This window comes from Bos mutus, chromosome 11 (genome assembly GCF_027580195.1).
Source record: "Bos mutus isolate GX-2022 chromosome 11, NWIPB_WYAK_1.1, whole genome shotgun sequence".
Lineage (NCBI taxonomy): Eukaryota > Metazoa > Chordata > Mammalia > Artiodactyla > Bovidae > Bos > Bos mutus.
In genome coordinates, this window is record NC_091627.1 from 61797017 (window position 1) to 61811981 (window position 14965).

Here is a 14965-nt window from a genome sequence, read left to right on the forward strand (position 1 = left end):
AAACAAAATGCAATACCATCTACCACTCTATTTTCAATTCCCCAGCACAGTTCATTTTATTCATCAGATATCATAACTCAAGCTAGTGAATTTCAACAGTACTTGATAAAGCCACTCTCTCAACACCAAACTTCCTTTTCTATAATGATACACATATATTCTTTAGGTTCAACTATTGTCAAATTGCAATTATGTCTTCCTGTACAGAATTGAAAAAGACTTCAGACTGCCCTTGGTAAGGTAAGGAAAAATACCTTAATTTATCAGCTGAGAGTGCTCTAAAAAATAGGACAACATTTCTGGCATGCTTTTGAATACCTTAGATGACAGGACATAATTTTCTTCCACTGCTTAGCTCTATAGTCCTAATTTTTTAATAAAAACACCAGGGGTGATGTCATCAGTATAGAGATGTAGGTCATTCTCAACTAAAGTCCCCTCACAAGCTCAGCTAGAAGCTACCCATAGATAAGACACCATTATAAACACCCCAGAACCCAAGAGTGAGCACGCCCTGGACAGCAGAGACTAAGAAGAACACAAGAGAAAAACAGGAGCCGCTACTCTTTGACCCCATAGCCCATCCTCTAGGCTAGCACAGGACCACACTGAGAAAGCCCTCCCCCCACACTCTGGGTCTATGGTTTGTCCAGAGGAAAAGCAAGGGCCCAAGGTGAGCAGCCAGTTTCCCCATTGTTGGAAGAAGTTTCCCAGGAGCGCACCCATGTCTCACCTACAGGAACCCCAGGAAATTTGCAGAGCTTGACCACTAGGGGTCAGACAGAGAGAAGGGAGTTCCGGGCTTACAGCCCCCAGGGCTCAGTTCTCAGCTGGCTGCGTTCTTGCTCGCAGGAGTGCTTGCAAAAATGGAAATCGCAGCCCCAGAAGACATAGGGAATAAGGTTCTTGACATCAACCTTGGCAGTGAGGTTTTGGATATAGTATCAGAAGCACAAGCACAAAAGAAAACATCAACAGGTGGGACTACATCAAATAAAAAAGCTTCTGTCCAATAAAAGAGGCAGTCAACAAAATGAAAAGGCAACCTACAGAATGGGAGAAAATATTTGCAAACCATATGACTGATAAGAATTATACATTAGTTAATATCCAAAATATACAAGGAACTCATAGGACTCAACAGAAATAATAAACTCATCATGATCCAAATAGAAAACAGGCAAAGGATGTAAAGAGACATATCCCCCCCACCAAAAGGAAATGTACAAATGGCCACTAAGTACATGAAAAGGTGCTCCACACCCTTAAACATCAGGGAAATGCAAATCAAAACCACAGTGAGATATCATCTCACACCTGTTAGAATGGCCGTTATCAAAAAGGCAATAGATACCAAGTGCTGGTGAGGGTCTTGTGAAATAGCAACACTTGTTCAGTGTCGATGGAAATGTAAGCCGGTGCAGCCACTATGGAAACAGCACAGAGGTTCCTCAAGGAATTTAAAATAGAACTATCATGACCCTAAAATCTCACTTGAGGTTTATATCCAGGGTGAATTATGCTGCAGTGAATATGGGGGTGGAGATATCTCTTGAGAGTAGACAAGGAGATTCTTCAATTTTTTGTTTGTTTTTGTTTACAAAATTATTGCTGTCTATGGGCACAATCTTCTATATGAAATCTCTAGCACTTATTCATCGAGCATAACTAAATTTTACACATTGATTAAGAGTTCCCTATTTCCCCCTGACCCCAGCCCCCAAGAATCACCATTCTATTCTTTGCTTCTATGAGTCTGAGCATTTTAGAAAACTCAAAAGGTGAATTCAGAAACTGGGACATTTATACAGGGTTGGTAGGAGTACAAAAGGTGCAGTTGGTATAGAAAACAGTATGGGTTTCTCAAAAAAAAAAAAAAATAGAACTACTATATGACCCAGGAACCCTATTTCTAGGTACCTATCCAAAATACTTGAAATCAGGATCTCAAAGAGATATCTGCGCTCCCAGATTGACAACAGCCAAGATGTGGAGACAACCTCAGTGTCCATGGACAAGTGAGTGGATAAAGAAAATGTGATCTATTCATAAAATGCACTACTATTCAGCTTTTAAAAAAGAAGGAAGCCCTATAATACACAGCAACACAAATGAACCTTGAGTTTCGTGAATGAATCTCATGTTTCATGAGATAAGTTTCACAGAACTGTTCCATCTCTTCCTCCTCCTCCTCTTCCTCGCACCTCCATGTCTAATTTTCTCTTCCTCTTTTCAGCTCTAGTCCCTTCCACACAGGGGGAGCAATTAAGACTTTTGGATGCTGATATGTGGGCCCAAGAGCCACCCCTGTATCCACATGACAAATTCTGTTAGCGCTCTCAGAGGTGGTGCAGGTGAGTGAGAGGCACAGGGCCTTGGAGTTCCGAGAATGTCCATCCCACCACTGTTCTTTGTCCCTGAGTGACTTCAGTCCTTCAAACACAAGAGATGTAGCAGGAACCTTGTGAAGGCTTCTTCCAGTTCTAACCTCTCAAAGTGCAATGCTTCTGACACCAACAGGTCTTTAAAATACAGAAGCATAACACTAGTAGAAAAGACCCTGATGCTGGGGAAAATTGAGAACAGAGAGAAGAGGGAAGCAACAGAGTATGAGATGGACATCATCAACTCAATGGACATAATTCTGAGCAAACTCAAGAAGATAGTGAAGGACAGGGAAGCCTGGCATGCTGCCGTTCATAGGGTCACAAAGAGTCAGACACAACTTAGTGACTGAACAACAAGAGCTCATGGTGGAGTTCCTTGGGCCAAAGCTTAGCTTTCCGATGATAGAATCTTCCAGTGTTGTGACTACACTTATAATCACAGACCCTTGTGATTCTCTTATTATTTTCAAAACTGCACAGAGGCCACTTGAGTAAATGTTAAAGAGAAGAAAGGAATTATTAGCAGCCCCTTGGGATTTATAAATTCAGCATAAGAGATCTTAATAATTTAAGCTCTCTGTCTGTAGAACTGTCAGGTTGAGCTACCTCAAATTTATAAACCTTAATTCCCTTTCCAAAGTAAAAGAAAAAAGCATTTTTCCTCTAATCTACTGCAGCAAAAAAAAATCTCCCAATTTCCCACCCGCATTATTCATCATCCACTCTAGCTGTTGGAAGAGATACAAATGTTTGATTATTTCTGTCAGCTATACACACCTCTTGAGACGATCACATACATAATTCTCTTAAACCAATTTCTTTTTGATTACAGAGGGTGTATTTCTTGGCACTGTACAACTGTAGCCAAAGTCACCACTCAGCCTTCTCACTAATCCCTTTGGCCATCTTTATCAAAATAAACTTCCTAAACCCAATTATAGAAAATAGCCTCCAGTAAGCCTGCACCTTAACATCTGTGCACATCAGGTAACCATGTTGATATATGGTCATGGTTATGCTTCAGACAAATGGTACAGCTGCATCTTCCATAATAAACATCCAGGAATATGGAGAGAATTTTATTTCAACCAACGTTGCCTTGAAAATCACCAAAGGAGATGGATAACACACAACTTTAGACGCTTAATTATTAATGGCGTCGTGGCTAAAATAAAACATGAAATCAGGATGAAAGCCTAGAGTGAAGTTGAGTTTACAGGAAGTATTACAAAATTAAGAGAAGAAAAATACAGCATCAATAATTCAACAATCTGGTAGATTAAATGTGCAACCCAGTCAGCCAGAAAAATCATACTGGGTTTCTGGCTTTCGGGGATTTAGGCAAATGATTCTTCTTATTGGAAAGGGCATCAAGAATATGTTCTCTTAATCTTTTTCCTTCTGCTCTGGAATTAGAGACAATGAGAAGAGAAAGCAGAGAATTTAAGAGGCACAGAGAAGGTCATTTTATGTGTCAAAAGGGCAGTAGCTTTGTTGAAAGTCAAAAAGATAAAATGTGTAGAAAATCTGACTTTCTACCCCCAAACAGAATCATCATTTTGTTAGGAATAACACAATTATTTTTGATCTCTAAAGAAGAGTGAGCTCTGAGGGAAAATGCAAGAGGTGGTCAGCAAGGATCCCTTTAGTGGAAACACTAGATATAAATACTGAAATATTTTTAAATTCTCCCTGGACAATCAAAGCCAAGAAATCTATGTGCCCTCTGCCCACTCTGCTTAGATGGAGGGCCAGGGCCCATGCTGCAGGGCAGCAAAGCCAACGGGGCAGCTGCCTCCCTGTGGGGGTTTCCCAGGGCCCTCCCACTCCAAGACGGTCACTTTCAGTTTCCTTCCATGGGCAGGACCTTGGGCAGCAATGGGTTACAGCCTCAGCGAAAACAGTTTTCCCCTCCTTGGTAGTGTGGGCGGACCATGTGAATTCCTGTGCATTCATTTGACATGAGTTTTACAGGTTCCTGGGCACCAGGTCTAAACCCACAGGCCCGGCATGTCCACTGCTTTCACTCTGCTCTGCATGCTTAGTCGCTCAGTCACGTCTGACTCTTTGTGACCCTTAGGACTGACTGTAGCCCACCAGATCCCTCTGTCCATGGGAATGTTCAGGCAAGAATACTGGAGTGGGTTGGTTGCCATATTCCTCCTCCAGGGGATCTTTTTGACCCAGGAATTAAGCCCACATCTGTGTCTCCTATGTTGGCAGGCAGATTCTTTACCCCTGTGCCATCTGCTCATGACACAGGGCCAATGGCATCCCACCCCCCAGACTCAGGAACTCTCCACACTCCCCTTGCTTTGTATTTGGTTAGACATGACTTCCTCTCTGTCATAGATTAATGGACCTTAAGTGTGTGGGTTTATTTCCAGGCTCCCTACTCTGTTCTCTTGTCCTCTGCCTATTTTTGTGTCTGTACCATGCTGTTTCATGACTGTAGCTTTGTAGTATAGCCTGAAGTCAGGGAATATGACACCTCAGCTTTGTTCTTTTCTCTCAAGATTGCTTTAGAAATTTCGTATCTTCCATGGTTCCATGTGAATTTTAGGATTATTTGTTCTAGTTCTGTGTAAACTATCATGGGTATTTTGACAGGAAGTCATTGAGTCTGTAGATTGCTTTGAGTGGTATGGACATTTTAACAATATTCATTCTTCCTGTGTGAAAGATATGTGATCTGTTTGATAACAAAACTTTGGAATTTATGACAACAAAAATTCTCTTCATTCAAAGCTTCCCTCTATTTTGTCAAGGGAATTCAATGCCTATTTATTCAAAACATGGCCGTCTACCTGGAGAAAACACTAATAGCTCAGAAGTAACCTCACTATTTGGGTCCTGGTGGAATTTCTCTCCAGCTTGCATTTCTATGTAAAACAGTAGTGAGTTTTAGGCCTCCGGAGGGAGTGGCCTCCGGAGTTTCACTCCAGAGTGAGGCCACTGTAAAAACTGCCGCGTGTTAACCTGTGATGCCATGTGTGCACGTCTGGCTCTGTCCCCCGTCTACGTAGACAGCGTGGACACACAGGAGTGCGCTGGTCCACAGCTCGCCCACATTGGCTGGCTGAGTGCCCGACTCAGGGCAAGAGAGAGCCTGTTCCACCAGAGCATCTCCTATAGGGAAGCACTATTTATGCTGGAACATTCTGGTCCTCACAGAGCCTCCTCTGGGGCATCACAGTGCTGAGTTGCTCTTGTGCCTAAAGACATTTTCAGGGCTTTCAAGTGATGTCTCCAACCCAACTTTTGCTCTTGCACACATTTTAAACATCCTTAACTCCAACCCTGAGTTTCCCACTGTCCTCACTGGAGCCTTATCCACAGCCACCTTTGGCCCCAGCATCTTGTCAGGGGCAGAGGAGAAAGGAGGGCAGAGTTGACACAGAACAACACTTCCACAGGGAGGAGATTTTCAGAACCTACCCACCGCCCCCCAAAACCAGTACTCAACATGGAAGAGGGACCATGTCACTCCATGCAAATATATTTTCACAAATTGCATCAGCCCCTTTTGTCAATGACACTAGTAGTTCCCATGGCTGTGTCTTAAAAGAGAATTATTAGTTAATAATAACCTGCTTAGTTGTTTAGAAGGCTCTAAAACATAAAGCTGCACATATTGCACACATCTGTGTGTACATACACAATAGCACACACACACGCACACACCACACACATGCACACACTCACACACATATTCGTTTTCCCTCCAAACAAAGCACACTTTCCATGGAATAGGATTTGAGATGACTTTGATAATTTCTCTATTTATGGTTTTCTATATTTCCCAACTTTCTATAGGATAAGAAAAAGAAAGGAGGCAAGAAAGAGGAGGGGAAGAATGAGAGAGAGAAGGAGACAAAAGGAAAGGGAAGGGGAGGGATGAGGTGATGGGGGCAGGGAGAGAGAGAGATGAACTGTCTTAAAGCTGCTCCTTTCAGAAAAAGAAGTCAGTTGTGATAAAAGCCCTCCTCTCAGATGCCTTGAAGGAAGCTTCTAGGAAAACTGGATAATGTACTTCCATGGGCCAGCGTCCCCTCTCTCATGCCTGTTACTAAATCAGACATTTTCCCAGAAGGAATGGTAAAGGTCATGTTTCCTTTTCACTCACTCAGGACAAAAGCCATTTAAGATCCTTCTAATACAGGCTAGCAAAGGTCCAGCTAGAGGCTCTTTTTTGGCACCAATTTTAATGCTGATTCTCCAGGTCAACCTTCAGATGCTCAATGGTAATCACTGTGAAAACAACAACAAAATTAATAACCAGCTCTGCTTCATTTCTCCCTTCCTTCAGACACATGAGGATTGCTCTATGGCCACTGAAAAATCACTGCTTTCGAGAAGAATACTAACCCGCACTCTAGTGAGCAACACTGTTAGCAGGACAAAAAATGCTCTGAAATTCATTTCACCTACATGTGGAGCTTCCTAGGTGGCGCTAGTGATAAAGGCCCTGCCTGCCAATGCAGGAGACATGAGAGATGAGGGTTTGATCCCTGGGTCAGGAAGATCCCCTGCAGGAGGACATAGCAACCCATTCCAGTATTCTTGCCTGGGAAATTCCATGTACAGAGGAGCCTGGCGGGCTACAGTCCACAGGGTCACAAAGAGTTGGATATGACTGAAGTGACTTAGCACACATGTATGTATCTTGGGCTTTAAAAATGCTCTTAGTGTCAGAATCCCCATCATGCACCACGTCCCGCTGTTTTGGCAAAACCAGCCATCTCCTAAGGAAAACAGGTTCACAGTCTGCGGGTCTCATCAGTCCAGACAGGACCCAGGGACTGAGCACCGGTTTACGCCGATGATACTCTTTGTCACCCAGCCCTACAGGCTGTGACCATATGAAACTTAACAATGGATGAAGCCAAGCATGACAGGCGCTTTCATTCAATGAAGCAGAGACAGAGCGGGAAGCCGACTGGTCTGTCAGAAAAAGAGAATGTTCTCCCCAGACTAATCCATCAGCTTTCACACCTCCTGAAGCTCACGTGCAGACGAAACCATGGATGGGGTTTCTCTTACATCAAAAATATACTGCTTTTTAAAAAGTCCATATAAAATCACTATTATATTAAACGCAGTTGCTTCCATATACACCCACTGATACCACGGGGAGAAAGGACCGACAGCTCCTTATAACAGGATTTAAGCATCCCAGAGCCTGCTGGCTTCACCAAGAAACATAAATTTCCTGCCACTTCTACATTAGTTTTTCATGTTGTCATATTTTCAATGAAATAGTTATGCCAAACAATAATATTTCACTCTCACACACATCTTCTTCCTTCTCTAGTGTATATATTAATATGTTCACATGCTTACAAGAGCTAATAGTCCAGTACTGCATCCAGCCTGGACTCAGGGCTATACTGGGATCTGTAATAAATCACACCAAGAGAGCAGCAATCTTAATACTGTGACCTAAATGGGCTTCCCCGGTGGCGCTGGTAGTAAAGCACCTGTCTGCCAATGCAGAGACATAGGTTTGATCACTGGGTCAGAAAGGTCCCCTGGAGGAGGGCGTGGCAACCCACTCCAGTATTCTTGCCTGGAGAATCCCATGGATAGAGGAACATGGAGGGCTACAGTTCATGGGGTCACAAAAGAGTTGGACACAACTTAGCACACAAACATGACAATATGAATACATATCTGTCTTCTGAAAAAATTATACAATAATAAAGACGATACAGAAATAGTTGTAGATAGGTATCCGTCTGACTTAATTACAATCTAAAGATTCCTGTTTTTCTCTTGTCTGCACATTTTCTCATATGTATTTTTTTAATATACCTCCCTTGCTTTGCAGAAATATACATAGTCAGGTTAGAAAAATGATAAACCAACATAATGAAGAGTGTTCATGCTCAGTCTTGTCTGACTCTTTGTGACCCCATGCACAGCAGTTTCTCCAGGTAAAAGAGGTAAACTAAATATGTTCTATTGTTTTGTTGTTTAGTCACTAAGTCATGTTGACTCTTTTGCAACCTCGTGGACTGTAGCCCACCAGGCTCCTCTGTCCATGGGATTCTCTAGGCAATAATACTGGTGTGGGTTGCCATTCCATCCTCCAGGGGGTCTTATTGACCCAGGGATTGAACCCGTGTCTCCTGCATTGGCAGGCTGACCATCCAAGATGGTCAGTCCCAAATCCTTGACTCCTTTGTCCACCTGCCACTGTCCATGATAACAAGAGCAGTGTTGACTTTGGAGGGAGGCACAGGTGCTCCCCCTGAGTGCAGAACAGGTGCAAAGTCAGCGTCTCTTCGTCCCAAGTCCACACTCTTGGGGAAGGACCCCGACTGGCTCAGATTCAGGAGGTTGGCCGGGGATCAGGCTCCTGATTTATAATCACTGTTCCTCCTTCTGGGAACAGGAGGAATAGAAGCAAGACAATTCCCAGCAAGAAGCAGGATGGGAGAGGACAGCTGGAGAACTGAATCATTTGGGTTACATGGACGTTAACTTGATAGCTTCATTAACCTCAGTGACTATATTAAGAAAATCAATATGCGTGAAACACACTTTCCCAGCTATACAGAGAAACTGGAATATTCTGTGGAGACTTCCCTGGTGGTTCAGTGGCTCAGACTCCAAGCTGCCAATGCAGGGGGCTTGGGTTCGATCCCTGGTCAGGAAACTAGGTCCCACAGGCCACAACTAAAGATCCTGCGTGCAGCAAGTAAGACCCGGTGCAGCCAAATAAATATTAAGACAGAGTATATTTTGTGTTCTAATGCCAAAACCCAAGCAACCAGACTGATTCCAGAAAATGAAACAGATTCTTTATTTTTCTGTTTTCATTCATTACCCTCTTAGCCTGTGTTTCTCAAAAACCTGAGCCTTAAGTGGATAGTATGAGTCACTGTTTTATTAAAAGGATAATCCTGTCAGCTGACGTGAGGGATGAGGTGACAGGGGCACGGAGGGCGGCAGAGCCAACACAGTGAGCCGGCCCCACGCAGCCCACCCAGCTCTCCTCCTTGAATGTGACTGACAGCTTGATCCAGGGAGACACACTGGAAAAAGCCTCAGTTATAACATGTGAGAGGGGCCCTCCGACGGGGCAGAAGGAGGACAATTCATCCATGGTTTTCCCACTCCCTCTGGCTGGAGGTCTACCTCTTACAAGATCAGCTTCCCATGCTTCTGGGCTACACACCTGGGCCGGGACGCAGAGGGGTACAGCTGGGCTGCAGGTGAGGGACGGCCAGATGGGACCTGCAAGAAGGCAGAGCTGGAACCAGAGACTGGGAGGGTCCAAGGAGATCCGGCGGAATCTGATCCAAGCCACTTGCCAGGTCTAGAAAAATACATGTGGTTCCTGCAATTCTTTAAGGCAAAGTCAAGGACACCTTTAAATATCAGCACCATCTGCTAAATCTTGTCCTAGAAAATGTAACATCCAATCCGTGCAGATTTATCTCAAGTCTGGGTGGGTTTCATCTGAGCATTCTTTTTGTGTGAAAAAAAATCAAAAAACAGAAACAAAATTAAAGTCTCCCTCTAGTGTCCAAACTGCTATCTCATGATTCTGTTGGATATTAAGTGGAGAAATAAAATCAGATGGCAGAGTATTGTTTAATCTTCTAGAGAAAAAATTTCAAGTTTCTGAGGTGATAATGAGTTGTTTAATGTAAGGCAGGGACAGTGAACTTTTTCTGTGAGGGCAGAGGGTGAATATTTAGGTGTTCAGAGAACATGCAGTCTGTTATATGTTTTCCTCTGTTTTTTGTTTTTCTTTGTTTTGCTTTAACAACCCTTTAAAAACATAAAAACTACTGTCACTTCATTGACCACACAAAAGCAGATCACACCTGGTTTACTGCTTGCTGATCCCCAGTAGAGGTGCCACCTATTATTAAAAGATATAATTTTTTATTTTTATGTTTATAATAAATACTATTTAGTTAATGCATTATATGTTTTATATACATATGCTTATAACACTGATACAGTTTGTCTTCAAAGGGAAACATTTATAATGCCAAATGTTTTACAAGTATTAATTTATAATGTTTATGCTTGTATTAGCATTCTGAAGAAGAATCATGGTATTTTGGTAGATTTCCAAGATTTACAAGAGCCTATGTTTCAGAGCAGAAATCCTTAGCAAAATTTCCCTAAAAAAATTTCCCTAGGTCTTTTGCTCTAACCAGAATGTTTCCATTAGACTTCTTTTTAAGACTTCCTGCCTTACAGCCAGATGGTGCTAATTGTTTTTGAATTACACTGTCTGTTGAAATTTATTTAAAACTTTAATCTACATGTGGCAATTCTGTTCTTTGGAGACAAAAATACTTAACACACAGCACTATTCAAAATAGCTAAGAAGTGGAAACCACCCAAATCCACTGACAAATGGATTGACAAAGTGTGTGCAGGAACTATTACTCAGCCGTGAAAAGGAGGGAAGTACAGATGAGCTCGGTCAGCATTGTGATCAGTGAGAGAACACACGCTCCCTTTGTGTGCAATGTTCAAAACAGGCAAGTCCACAGAGATATTGATAGAAGGTAGGGTCACGGTTTCTGGGATGAGGGGCTGAGTGTAGTGACTGCTGGTGTCTACAGGGTTTCTTTCTGGGATGATGAACCATCCTGTATCAGATGGTAATAGTGGTTGTACAATTCTGTGAATGCTTTAAAAAATACTGAATTGTACCTTTAAAATGGTGGATTTTATGAAACATGAAGTACTGTTGATCTTTAAACAATATGATGGTTGAGGGCATCAACCACCTCCTCCCCAACATCTAGTCAAAAATTGAATATAACTTTACTGTCAGCTCTGCTTTTGCTACTGAGTCCAGGCTCATTCTGGTCAGCCCACAACAGGGCAATAAATTGAGATGAGTTGTTGGGACAAGAAATAGTGACATTATCCAGAAGACCAGTAGACCCAGGAGATGGTGCGCTTGTGCGTCAAAGAACCATCATGTCTGAGTTAGGATTCAGAGCCCATTTATACTAAAGGGTGTTTATACTAAAGGAGTGAGGAAAGTCAGACACTTCTGGGTTCCCATCAGCCTCCAGGAGAACAGGTTAATTTCTTCGGCCTACAGGCACTCACAGGTGGGCCTCATCAGGAGGATTCTTGGAGCTAAACAAAGGTGTTTTAGTTTAATGCTCACCACCTGGGAGGCAAGGGTCCCCAAGATGGCCACCGTGTAGAATTTAGGCTGACAAGCAGTGTCCCTTTAGTGACTAACCTGTAATGGGTATGAAGGTTCTTCCCTGTTCACTTCCTGCCATTGCTTCCTGACAAAGTTTCACACCTACTGGTCATGTGGTGCTGCATGACTTACTATTAAACAAAATCCGGGGATAAAAGGACCATACCCCAAACCTGTGTGGTTCAAAGGTCAACTGTATATCTTAATTAACTGCTATTTAGAAATGGCTGCACACCAAAGAATTGATGCCTTCAAACTGTGGTGCTGGAGAAGACTCCTTGGACTGCAAGGAGACCAAACCAGTCAATCCTAAAGGAAATCAACCCTGAATAGTCATTGGAAAGACTGATGCTGAAGCTGAAGCTCCAATCCTTTAGACACCTGACTTGAAGAGCCAACTCATTGGAAAAGACCCTGATGCTGGGAAAGTTTGGGGGCAGGAGGAGAGGGGGGCAACAAAGGATAAAAGTTGGGTGGCATCATTGACTCAAAGGACATGAGTTTGTGCAAACGCTGGGAGACGGTGAAGGACAGGAAGCCTGATGTGCTGCAGTCCATGGGATCACAAAGAGTCAGACACAACTGAGCAACTGAACATCAAGGATTTGACAAGAAGAAAAGAAACAAAAACGCACAAATCCTAAGTGTAAGATAATGAATCTTAAGGGAATACATCCTCATCATCAGCACCCAGATCAAGAGATAGAATATTTCCACCACATCAGAAACAACCATCCTCTTCAATATTCCCCACTCTCCTGACACTGTGCATTAGGTTTTTTTCCCCTATCTGGCATTCAATTATTATCTTTTGTATAGAATTACAAAAGATATACCCGTTTGTGTCTGGCTTCAGCATAATATCACCCAACATAACATACATGAGATTCATCTGTATGGTTGCATGGCCCATTCATCCTCAATGATGGATATTATTCCATTGGGTAAATATAGCCAACTTCATACATTCTACTGTTGATGGATATTTAGGTGGTTTCCTCCTTTTTACTGCATAGCTACTGCATTGCTGTGATCATTCATATAAATATATGGATACTTTTGATGAATGTGTGTGCCTTTCTGTTGTTTATATTCTTAGGAATGGAAATGCTGGGATCCGAATTATGCAAATGCTGAGATTTAGTGAACTCTGCGTTTTCTGACAAGAAGTATATAGAAATTTCAGTCACTCCACTCCATCTTTGCAAATGCGTTTACATACCCATACGTGCGCACGCATGCACGTGAGCCTCAGCTAGGATTTTGATCAGGACAGCACTGAATCTATAGATCAGTTCTGAGGAACTGACATCTCAATATTTCATCTTTCAAATTATGAACATAGTGTATCTCCCCGTTTGTTTAGGTCTCTTTAATTCTCTCAAAATGTCTTACAGAAATTAACATTAGTCCTGCATGTCTTTTATTAAATCGTCCCTAGGTGTTTCATGTTGCAGGTAGTAACAGTCCTGTGTATTAGGCAAGACACCCCCAAAAAGAATGAGAATACACCCTTGAATTAGGGACAAGTGGGTTGTTTTCCACATGCCTGTTCACAACAGTGGTTCCCTCCACTCACCCCAAGAGGGCATGCGCAAAGAGCAGTTATGCAGCCAAAGAGTAATGAGGGGAGGGGCTCCAAGACCCCCAAACAGATTTTGCCAGGACTAGAGCGGAGAGTGTGGTCCAGGGACCCAGCGGGCGACCTCAGTCCACGGGGAACTGCTCCTACATCCCTCCCCCCGAACCTCATCTCCATTCTCTTTGTTTCATCTGTGGAGAGTTTTAGTTTTAAACCAACGTCTCAGTTCCGCTCAGGATTTCTTCAAAACTTGCCCTTGAACTCCATCCTCACTGTGCACAGTCTCTATCCTCCTCTTCCAGGTCTTGGTCTCACTGGGGACATTTGCCCAGAAAGTTCAACACTGCCCTCTGCTGGCCCCCATCCCAGACGTGAGCGCTGAATTTCTGAATTGTCAATCTAACTGCCTACTTAGGTCTCTGCTTCTATATCTGACAGTTGACCCCACAGGCAAAGGAATGAAACGGGACCACTTTCTCACACTGGACAAAAATCAACTTCAAACGGATTTTAAAGACTGGAATGGAAGAGCTGGAACCATAGGACCCCTAGAAGAGAACACAGGCTGTACACTCTTTGATATCAGTTTCAGCAATGATTTTTTTGGATTTTACATCAAAAACAAAAATAAACATGTGGCGCTACATCAAACGAAACAGCTTCTTCACAGCACAGCTGTGGTGCAAAAACCACCAACATAAGAAAAAGGCAACCTAATGGAAGGAAATATTTTCAAATCCTATATCTGATAAGGGGGTAATATCCAAAGTATATGGAGCACTCATATAACTCAATAGGAAAAAAATGAGCAATTTATGGCTCTGTCTATCAAAATTGTGAACATACCTTCCTATAGCCTGCAATTCACAGGGCATACCAGTTTACAAAATTTTCCAAAACACTTTTCCCAAAAAAAAAAAAGCCTTTATAGCAGAGGAGGCTCCTTAATTATGGTGCATCTACGCAATGAAATAGAGTCATCATCCAAAAGAATGGGTAAGAAGGAATAGATTGTAGATAGATGGATGGATAGATTGTGAAGAACAGTGAGGTGAAAAAACAAAAAATAAAAAACAAGTTACAGAGTAGTGTGTTTAGAATAAACTCTTTGAGTAAATAAAATAAAATAGTAAGAGGATAGATGATAGATGGATGATAGGTCAATAGACAGACAGTAGACTCACGCATAAACATGCATAACTTTTTAGAGGAAAGATACTAGAAATCTAACAACTTTTTTCCCTTAAGAAAGAGGAGCTGATAGTGGGAAACACAGGGAGAAAGACTTTATTTTCCATCCTATATGCCTCTGTGCTTTTAAATTTTTTCTTACTTTCAATTTTCAATTAATGCCAGCAAGTTCATCAAACCATTTAACAGTGTCCATTTTTTTCCCTGTGTCCCAGAAACTTCAGTAATTCTGAAAGAATCTACCAAGGAATTTGACCCTGCTGCTGCTGCTGCTGCTGCTAAGTCACTTCAGTCGTGTCCAACTCTGTGCGACCCCATAGACGGCAGCCCACCAGGCTCCCCCGTCCCTGGGATTCTCCAGGCAAGAACACTGGAGTGGGTTGCCATTTCCTTCTCCAACGCATGAAAGTGAAAAGTGAAAGTGAAGTCGCTCAGTCGTGTCCGACTCTTCGCGGCCCCATGGACTGCAGCCCACCAGGCTTCTCCATCCATGGGATTTTCCAGGCAAGAGTACTGGAGTGGTGTGCCATCGCCTTCTAGGGGAGTGAATTTCCGGAGGGTGGGACTCTGTGTCTCAGAACAAGTTTATTTTTCTCCCTTGGAATATTT